Below are 11573 nucleotides of genomic sequence, written 5' to 3' on the forward strand. Positions count from 1 at the left end.
CACAAGAAGCCCATAATAGTGTTTTAACAGTAAAACACTAAGCTTTCAAATACCATTCCTTTCTCACAGATAAACATTCTATCCCATCATTAAAAGACTGAATTGTGATTAGAAAAAAAGGATTACAAAATATGCAAAGGAAAGAAGGCTTTTAGTGCAACTTTTTTTAATTATCCTCAGATTATCTCAGTAAAAGATATTACATTTTAATGGATGCAAGCTATATTTATCAGTCACACTACAAAGAAGCGATGAAATGAATTGCTGATACCCTTAAGTGACATTTTTTTGTATCTGTACAGCTGAACATATTCTCCTGTATGCCTAATAAAAATTCTGCAATGCAGTCTAGAAGACTGATACTGCCGTATACAACAATAAGCATTGCTGGACTTCTACCTTAGAAGATCATATTCTATGAGTTAATGGTTTCTTGACTGAGCAGAACTTAAATTAGCACTGCACAGGTTAACAGCACAGTTATGTTGCAGAACAGTCCATGAATCTTCTTTTGGGGGGTGGTTAAATAAAATAAAATAAATAAAATAAAGAATCCAAAAACTACTAAATAGCTTTACTCAACTATTAAAATAAATTTTTGAATCTGCAAAATAAAAACACTTTAAAATGTTGCAGACACAAAATATGGCACTATACAACCTGTTACATCTGAGACATGCCAGTGATCCAAAATAAAATAAAATTATACCTTAAAAAGAAAGCAGTACATACAACATCCATAAAATATTTTTAAGGACTGAGAAGAAATTGCTGTTCATAAGATGACTTATTTCTTAAGTCAAAATGATAAATATGATAAAGATTTATTTGTTAGGACTTAGCTTAAGTACCTATTTTAAAACTGTGTACTTTTATTCATATTTCATGACGATAAAAGAACTTGAGAAAGAAAGCCCTGCAACTGTAATAAATTGCTGCTTTTCACATCCTTATACATCCCAAACGTTATAGCAAGTCTCCCTTTTGAATAACAGAATTAAAATACACATTTTAAGCATATCTTTTATTGGTGCCCTGCAAGTATTCTATGCTGATTTGACTAAGCATTAAAAACACAGGTATATCCTGAAATATACTTACAATTCCGTCCCATAGCCACTTACACTTCCACTCAGTTTCTAAAATTACAGCGTATGCTGTTAATCAAGCAGTTTGCTCTGCAGTGCATTGCTATGCACCCATAAGGACCTCCATTCATTCCAGTGATGCACAGGCAAGCTCTCACTGTTCATTTCTTCCTGTTTTTGCTGAAAAGTGACTCTTTCACTATCAAGGATTTGCACATATTGTAAAACATGCTATGGAGCTTATTTAGGGCTAAAAAGTAGCCAGTAAATACATTACATGATTATTCGGAGCCCGAGTGGCACCGTGACCTGCAAAGGTACAGAGCGAACTAAGCACAGGCAGCCAAAATGCGAGTGCGTCCCATGCAGGTGAACAATGGGCACCTGGAGGGAGAAGGCAGCAGCTGCTCCCACGGGGCAAGGTAAACGCCACTGCCATGCACACGCCGCTGGCACTCCAACAGGCACGCAGCTAAACACGTTGCCATGTGAGGCCCATTTTCAAGAACATAAATGTTTGCTAGCAGCCATTCTGCACCTGAGCAGAGGAGTCCGAATTTAAGAATTAAATTAACTTATTAACAATGAAGGCTATTCACCTTTGTTGCTTTCTATCCTAAATAACTTGGAAATTGGTTTATCTAGAGTTAAGGAGACAAGTATGTCAATGGGGCAGGGGGCTAAAAATTAAAGAAACAAAATGACAGAAGTTTGGCTCACAGGGTACAGAATGGGCTTTCAAGAACAATCCAATACATTATTTCAGGAAAGTCCTTTTTTTGCCACTATTCTACTCTTTGCATAAAGCTCAGAGTAAGTGAACATTACGTTCACACTATATTCTAAAAATCATCTTTGTTAGCCAGATATACGCAAGTTTTTCTTGCAGGAAACATGCAGGGGAAATAGGAACCAAATGAATCACGCTCATCTGGGAAGCAATGATCTTGGCAAAGGGTAACCAAAAACTGAGGACATCTTTACTTGTATTTCCATAAATTTGCCTGTATTTACTAAAATTTAGCAACATGGTTACAAATTTAAGAATAAAACTGCTCATTTTAAAAAGAACTTAAAAGAAAGAAGGATTTTTAGAGAAAAAGACTCTACCAAAAGCCTGAAATAAAAAAGCAGCTTTGATGAAATCAATACAACTGCATTGGTTACAGTTTCAGAGGTGACCTCTACATCAGATCTTCCTTTTCTCATCCTCTGAACAATTTTCCTTACATCAGTTCTCTTCGAGCAAGGAGCTGAGAAAGCAGTAAGAAGTACAGATTATGAAAAAGCTACTAGTTTGGCAGCACATAAGCCGGTGACCTTCTGAAAATCTCCTCCAAGCTCTGCGTTTAAGAACCAGCCGGCTAGAGTAGCCCAGGATTTTGCAGACATTGGTCCTAAACGCTGCAATACAAAATCTGCACGTGTAAAGAAAATTCAACCTCAGCTATGGAAAGGTAAAAACAAACCCATCTCCACAGATTTTTTTGTGCTACTGCAGCAGTATTTAAGAGGTAGCACTGCAGCACATCCTTTAGCCATATAGATAGCAAGTGAGCAGTAATATTTTATGAAGGTGTCGAGTTCCTGCCCCCAAAGGTAACTGATAAGCACAAGATAGCCCTTCTATCTCCAGACTTTAACAAGTGCAAAAACCTGCAATACTCTGTTGACTATCATCATAGCAAACTAATGTACACGCACAAATGTTAATAGCCCTACATCTTTCTGCAGGTTGAATATATCTTGTATCACGAGCAATGGAACAAAATTCAGTGGCACGAGGAGGCATTCCCAAACTGGTCTCCTTCAGCAAGAGCAACATTTTGCCATTGTTTGAAAACATGCAGAGAGCCCAGCCAGCAACATTGTCCCCTTCTCTCTACCATTCAGGTCCTGAACCAATGTATTTTAAAGGAAAATAGGGCATGGGGAGGTTTTAGGTTTGTTTTTTGTTGATATTCTGTCTATAAACCTAGGTCCATAAGCTGTCTTGCTCCATTGATTTCTAGAGATACGTCAATTTGAGCCCATTAAGGATCAAGACCCCAGACTTGATCCAACAATTATCTTCATTATGTTTTATTAATCACTTGCTATTAGCAATTTTCAAACAGAAATAACATAAAGGAATAAAATGCAACCAAACTGAACCCATTTCACAGTCTTTGTAACCTGCATGCTTCTTTATTTTTTAAGCCATCAGATTGTCCAATGTTCACAATACAGTTTAGCTGGCATTAAATCAAATCATAGAATCATTAAGGTTGGGTAGTCTAAATTAATCCAAATGTGTCTGCCACAACAAAATTTTCTGTAGTATAACAACAGATTTTCTGTTTGCAGGGAAATTTGCAAAAATATACATTTGCTACTCCTTAAGGCTTCATAAATGAGATTTTTTTTCAGAAAAACCACACTGCTGTCTTAAGTAATTTACCTGCTTTTTAGGCAGCTAGAACAATGGAAGCCTAAATTGCAAAACCCCTTTCAAACTCAGTAAAAATATTATTTAATTATATGCTGTGTTAGATCTCCTAAACCAAGGGAATTGAATTTAAATATTATTTTTATATACTTTTGTGCTTGGACTGTTCTCACAGTCCAAATTCCTTTACCACTATACTTATTCTGTAACTGTGACAAAAATATACAAACTGCAACAAGAATGTCCCAACTGTTTCAGCAAAATCAACGCAGCTTGTAAAATGTGCTCCTCTGGTTTAAGAAGGACTACTAAGCCTAGACAACAAGATTTCCCCAAAAAGAGTTATGAAGAAGTTCCCATAACTCGCATGTTAAGTTGTTATACTCTAATCCCAAGCACAGAATCTGCACGATATGTGCATGCACATGGAGTACACTTGTGCACCAGGAAGTTCAGAGGAAGACTATTTTCATCCTCTGAACACAGGCAGGGCACCCCCAGGCAGAACTTGTAGGGACATGAGCGAGGAGCCCGAAGGCATCCTGATCGAGCAGCCCCGCTGAAGCTCACAGAGCAGAACACCAAGGGCAGCTCATCCAGAGCAGATTTCCAAGAATTTCTGGAGCTGTGCAAGCCATCACGAGTTTTCAGATTCCTCTCAAAGCTTTTAGCTGCAGCAGAAGTTGTTCAGCTTCCAAAGCTGATAAGCGCTATACTGCTGACTTGCAAGCGACTATCTCCTAAGAAACTCAAACAGTAGCTACTCACTGAACAATTATGCACTTTGTTCACTTAAAAGAGCACAGAAAAGTCTGTGTTTATTGACATCTGCTTTGGCTTTGTTGCAAAGTGCCAGTTGCATTATAAGAAAAAAAAAATCTGACCCTTTTATGGGGGGAGGGAGGGGGATAAAATAATAAAGAATAGAAGACTAAGGCAAACTTTTAGCAAAAGAGAATTTATGACTGGTTACAGGACCAGCCATTACACATCTCAACATAGGTAACTTCTGGAGAAGCTGATTTGGTAGTGAATTGAGTGCTGCACCTGTTGCCTTTAAAATACTTATATTTAATTGATGGGGGAGTCTTATAACTACTCACCATTTAGTAAGGGCAGTGCAACTGCTTCTTCGAACGCACAGCTCGAGCTTTCACTGATCTTTGCAGAAAGTTCTGGGACAGTTGGCACTTACATTGCCAAGTTGGATATAACCAAGACTGGCAGCATCCCTGCTATGGTCCCTTATGTTCTCCAGATTCAGAGTGATTTCTGTTCAATAAATTGTTGTATTTCTTTGAAATTCAGACACATTATTGAAGTTATTAAATGTAAGTCATCAAAACAGAAGGTTTGTTCTCTCTGTCTCAGAGCCCCAGAGGCCAGGGAGACCACAACGACTAAGCTGTTTTTTGCAGGCTGCTTATCTGAATTCATCTACAAGTCATCCTGGAAGCACAAGAAGAACTAGAAAGAGCTTGCATGACTGCTAAAAGCATTTTCTAATGCTAAGTGTAAGCTTCTGAGCTCCCCTTTCAGAATATTAAAATACACACAAAGATTTTTCAGAAAGATGAAGTAGGAAAATAAAGAAACAGCTCTTTTACCCTTATCCAAATGACAAAATCTCTCAGCTTAAATATATATATATACACACACACAGTGGTATCAGCATTGCTTAATAAATTTCTGATTTTTTCCACACCATAAAAATCATTCAAGCCCGAATTTATCATGGCAGCACTAATTCCCAAATGTCAAAAGCCCAGAATGTTTTCCCCAGAGCCAATTTTCAAACCATTTCCTGCTCACAGGAAGTGACCTGAGAAATGGATCACAGGTTGGGGAAAAACTTCCTGCCCCAGTGACACATCAGTGAAAATCAGGAGCAGGAGAACTTTATTCTTCATGGCTCGCCAGTGTCTTATCTTGCAGAAAATCATTTGCTTCAGTGGAAAATGAAGCCCCTCAGCACCCTGGAAGTTAACATACTATTGGTCTAGCAGAACTTAAATGATATATATTTAACAAGGAATTAGAAATTATATTTTCTAAATATGAAACACTACAAAGAGAAGTCATTCTTCAAGTTTAAGACTGACTCTAGGAAAATGTACATGCATGAAGCTAAGAACCATCGTACATCTCCAAAATCCTACCAACATTTTCTCCTCACACGTGCTGCTGTTTATGGACAAGCAGTGTGTGGGACAAGGTTTCAGTAAGTGCCCTCAGAACACATGGGTTCTTTTTCACTTCACCAGCTGAAGTTCAGAAATGCACAAGATAATTTCTTGCTGAGACTTTAAACTAATGACTCCAACAGTTCCATAAAAATGGCTAAAAATTGGGCAGATTAGTAAGAGTTTATTTTGCTCCTAGCTTTCTCTCCCAGGTTAAATTCAATCCATATTTCTATTAGTTGTGAGCATCTTAGTAAAATTTACATATAGAAAGGAAAACGCTGATCAATGTTACTTAAAAATATGGCTGAAAAATCTCCAAAATCAGTCTCCAGTAAAGAGAAAATCTTAAGATCACTTACAAATTATAAAAACACAAGCTAGCACTTCTTAAAGAAAACTTCAATCACATTTTGTACAGCATTTCATATTCTGTAGGTGTGGAAATGATTTGTAGAATAATTTATACATCAAAAGACTGAAATGATAAATTTAGCTTGTACCATCTACAATGGAAAGTAATACTGCAAAGGAAAAGCTTTATTGTTACCAAGAACACTTAAGCATAAAACATTTATAATATGTTTAAATTTATTTATAAATAATGAATGTCTTTGATATGGAAAGTTTTTGCAAGCATCGATGTATTAATGGATTTTTATATTTAATTTTATGCACGAAAAGGACAAAAATAAGAAAAGATAGTGTGGAACAGGGAAAATCTACTTCTAAAGATATTATCTCTGAGCCACAAATTCGGCACAAGCAGCCACTGGAGACAGTTTGCACAGGCACACAGCAATGGCAAACAGACATAAATGCTTTTACGACAGCCTGAAGGTATTCCCCTCACACTTCTCATGTACACTGAGGTGGATTTTTCTTCGTTGGAAGAACACTTCAGCACAGAGGAAGCATACCTTTTCAGCATATTTTTCATCTTTATTTTTACTTTGTGAAATAAAATTGTTATTTTGCAAGCTATTGAGCTTGCACAGGTAAAAATCACCTTTATAAAAATAATAATAATAATAAAAATAAAAAAGATAAAAAAATATTATTTGACCTGAAAATTAGTTACTTTGCTCATGGGACAAATTTTTGGTTCTGGTCATTGGATCACAATTTTTTTCCTGCTTAGACCAATGTCCAGTAATTTGCTTCTAATTTACAAAGAAAAAAAAAAAAAAAAAAAAAACTGTTGGAGCCCCAGCAAATTCAGAAGACATTCATACAGTAAATTTACATGTTGAGACTGAAATGCAGATCTACTGCACCAATGTATACCAATTTAACAGTGGGGTTTTTTTCAGCACTGAACTTGTGCCTACATTGCTAAAAAAAACAGCCAGCAAAAATTGTCATAGTTAGCCCTTCTTGTTCTTTACTACCGGGAAGACAATAAACAGCAAATGTGAAACTGTCACTTTCCACCTTAATATGAAAAATCACATCTTGACCATTGGAAAGTTCTCTCTGAAAAAAATATCAGGTGCTCTTTGGATATCACATTATATTGTACCTGTGTTTTTCAGGAAGATAAAAATAATCTTAAAAAAATAATTAGTGTGACAAACTATCAAAAGACAGATTAAATATCAAAGTCACAATATTTGTACCTCTTTAATACACATAAATAAACACCCAAAGCTTGGAACATTTTGTAACAATTTGAGCAATGATATTCTGCTATTTGCTACTTTTGATTATGCTGCATTTTAAACTATAAGGAACATGGCCTTCACAGGCAGGATTATCAACTGCATTCTCCTCTGTAAATTACAGAAAATGTAATTTTCTGTAAATTACAGAAAAACCTCACAAATTATTTCTGTGGCAGATCTAAAACCAGAGAAGACGCTTACTGGAATCATTTGCAAGAGCACTGTGGAGAGGTGTGCTGAAGAGATCACTTAAAGCTCCTTTGCTCTAGTGCTCAAAGTGGTCTCGGCAAACATTGGGAGTTCAAAACCACAACGAAACTCATAAAGCTCCACCGTAACTTCAGAGCCCCTCCTGAACACATGGGACCTGCACAAGGGAAAACAAGCAGAGGAAGGGCAGGCTCCTATTCTTGCATGCAGAAGATTAAGGTAGAGCATTCCATCAAACAGGAACAAATGGTCCTACGTGGCCCCCTGCCTCCCCCAGATCATTTGTTTCACACCTCCTGGAGCAGTGAGCGGCACAGTACAAAGCTTCCCGTGCTCCTGTGCTTAGTGGGCACAGTGCTCTGCACGCATGGTTTATTAATAGAGCATCACGTGAGGAAAACTCCAAAACAAAGGATGCTATGTACAGATGAATTTACTGCAACAGATGATTGACACAAAACTCAAAATTATTCTATTTCTACTTAATCACAACAGTTGTGCAAACTCCCCCACTACCTTAGTCAACCTGAAAAGTTGTCCTGCAACAAAGGAGCAGATTCATTCTTCCAGATGACCTTAGGTCCTAGATTGAGGTGGAGGAGTTGTTTGGTTTGGTTGTTTTTGCAGAACTGTAACAAGATTCTCCTTGAATGATGAAACGTTTGTAGAAGTATTTCCAGTGGTCCATTTAAAATTTGACATTTTAAGTGTCAGCTTCTCCAAAACTACTCACTGTAGTAAAAATGTTCCTATTGACTTCATTATATGATGTCTTTTGTGTAGCATGAATGGGTCACAGCATTCTAACCATATGGCTACTTCATTATACAAAATGACATACCAATTCTGCTTTTAAAACCCATTTCTTCCTTGAAACTCATGAGAAAATATCACATTTATTTGATGAACAAGCAGCCCAGGAACTGGCAGTTCCTTTTAAGACTCCAGAACTTCCCTGTTTGTTATGTCCACCTGCTACCTCTGCTCCTCACCTTGGGAACACTGGCCTTCAAAACCTCCTCTTCTCACCACACTGGAAGTGGTCTGGACTTACTATTCCCAAATTACTCTTCCTGAATAACAGTAATGCTTCAGATTTGTTTCAGAACACAAATGTCTGCTTCGTGTTTAGCTCAAAGGTATTTGAGAATAACTGTTTTCACTTAGGTTTATTCTCTATATTAATATGAATGATTTTACATTTGCTTTATTGGGTTTTAATTTTTTTCATAATATTTCTTGCTTCTGGTTATGTCCAGTTTGTTAATGAAAATCTGCAGGCATGTCAGACACTATGACTTCAATGCAGAAATTTCAAGATCTTGTATGTCCCTTGAAGTATTACAAGCAGGATGATTTTTTTTTGGGGGGGGGGGGGTCTGTTTAAACATCATAGATGCCATTCCAGTCTTGCTTGTCTATTTACAAGCAGCCAGTGGGCTTTTCTTGAACAAAAAGGATGCAATCAACCACACTCTCTCTGCAGAAGTTAAAAATATTTTGGTTGCTCTAGAAGGAAACAGTGCAAGTACATTAAGAAGAAAGTTGTACTTGCAACTGAGAAAAGAAATAATAGTGTTACATAAAAGCATTGACATAACAGGACACGGAAATGGCACTAGAGCTGCACGATGTGGTCACCTGCTTTTCACACCGAGCAGAAACAGATCTCACCAGCCTCTTCTGCTGCGTCATCTTGCCTGCTAACCAGGCCCATGTCTTCACACACACAGCCTGGGCCATGAGGGAGCAGGAGGCTTCTAACAGATGGTGATGGTGTTATCTGTACTCTTCCTTCAGCTAGTAGCACTTCAAGCGAGTCATGATGAGCTGACAGAATGTCAAGAGGCCAAGTGGCACGTGGAGATACATCCCTTGGGGTTTGAGGGAGCCACCTCTTTGGTACTGGCACTGACCCCCAGGCTGACCTCAGGGTGTAGGGAGCAGGAGGTGTTGGGAATCAGCTATTTAAAACTCATTCCAATATCAATGTCAAGCTCAAAGGAACTGCCAAATCTACTTAATCCTTCGTGCTGAAAACATACCTTCCAAACTGAAAGCATATTTATCTCAATCTTATTTAAGCAAAGCTGACTGTTATTTTCCTCTCCTTAGAGAAATCTCTGGAGTTCTTGCACAGTTAACTTCAGAACTGTTCAACACTGCACAGCAACTCGTCGTTTCACCCTATTTATACACCACTCAGTGGTTCCTTTACTTCCCACATCAGAATAAATTACCGATAAACATTACTGTAATCCGTTTACCACATCCTGTTCATCCAGTTCATACTGTGCAAAACATCCACAACAGCTCAGACATTCTTTATGTAAAAGGGCTGGGAGAGCAAGACTTGCCATGCCTGAGTGCACACAAGTCTAAAATGGCATTCCACAATTTGCAACTCACATTGTATTTAAGCTTCATTTATATTTTGCATTTAAAAAGTGATACTTCAGTTCCTATATGTAGGAGACACATTCCATGTGGTTTCCATTGAGAGCATAATTCTTACAGGAAGAAACACAACATAGCTTTTACTTCTACTTTTGCAACCTTAACATTGTATTGAGTTTCCATTTTTCTTTGAAACAGCCTTACTAATATGAAAATGAGTGCAAAATATTATATTTTGTTTCTGGCTAGAGACACCATTCAGTCACCACTGTTTATTGTTCCAAGGAAATCATAACCATACACATGGTACCTTCAGAGAACTCTTGCCAGCACTCAAAGAGGTAGATATACTGAAAGAATAAGCAAATAGATTTAATACACTTCTCTACCACACAATATTTTAATAATTTCCAGTGTCCACAAAGGGTATATTAGTCAGCACAGTGAGAAAAAACATCATGATGCCTTTATTGCCCTGCACTATGGTGCAGAATGTATCCACTTCTTAAATTAAAACTTTTTTTTGAAGGGAGTAACACTTCTGTCCTTCACATAAGCAGAATATCCTGTATATCCTATATGATCTCTGTGATGAGATTTTCATACTGCTCAAGAAACAAAAAAGCCAAACAAACAAACAAACAAAAGAATTTATTTTGGAAAAAAAAAAAAAAATCCAACTGTGAAGTCACTGCTAAAACAGAACTATTACATTCAGTACCCAAAAGAAACAAAATCAAGTGTTACACCACCTAACCAAATGCATCATCATACATCAATATGTACAGAACAGTAATTAGAGCAAAAGTTATACTGGCTATTCCTCTGTCAGGAATTCCTCGATCTCAGGAATCTTTAGAAATCATTTAAGAAGAGAACAGAAATCACTCAGGAAAAGAGAGTTGTAAAGACTGAAACCATTATAAGCCCTCATCAATGATGCCAGTCTTTGGGGAAAAAAAAATAAAAAACTCCTCCAATAAGCTTGCAAAACCAATGGCAGCAGATAGTCTTTATTAGGGAAAGGTCAGTAACTCCAAACCTAATCATACTCATCTGGGAATCAGTTCTATTTCTGAATACTTTAAAAAAATTTATACTGTAAGCTGCAGCAACTCAAGTGCTTGTGAAGCCAGGTGACCAATTTACTTCCTTTCACTATCCTTTCACCTTCCTTTCACTACTTACTTCCTGCTTTGTTGACTTCTGTCTGTCAATAAGAAAAGTACAGAATTTAAACTCAGCCCAATTGCCTCTCAATATAATCTGACCTCCTCCATTCAGTCCCTTACTTTATGTGAAGGCTGCATGGAGTTCACTGTCTTAAAGCTCTTTAATAGAACATCAGACAAAAGTTCCTTAACGAAAATAACCAAAATTCTGTTATTATTAATTCTGTTACCACCAGAAGATCTAGGCTAAAGTTTAGGAGCAGTTATCTTTGACCCACAGGTGAAACCCAGAAAAGAAACTGGGAAGAGAAGTTAGACAGAAAATTCATACAGTCTAGTCAGAACCTGAAGTCTTTCAAACAAACACTGCAAAATGGAACCATGGGAAAAAGAAAGGAAAAAAAAAAAAAAAAAAAAAAAAAAAAAAAAAA

The 11573-nt window shown here is 37.2% G+C and overlaps 1 protein-coding gene across 16 annotated transcripts in view; it reads right to left on the minus strand.

The window, feature by feature from the left end:
• The window catches only part of ATP2B2 (ATPase plasma membrane Ca2+ transporting 2), a 405121-nt gene that overhangs the window by 201870 nt on the left and 191678 nt on the right, over positions 1-11573 (minus strand). The gene's annotated exons all lie outside the window — the stretch shown is intronic.

The sequence above is a fragment of the Oxyura jamaicensis genome, chromosome 12, assembly GCF_011077185.1.
Source record: "Oxyura jamaicensis isolate SHBP4307 breed ruddy duck chromosome 12, BPBGC_Ojam_1.0, whole genome shotgun sequence".
Lineage (NCBI taxonomy): Eukaryota > Metazoa > Chordata > Aves > Anseriformes > Anatidae > Oxyura > Oxyura jamaicensis.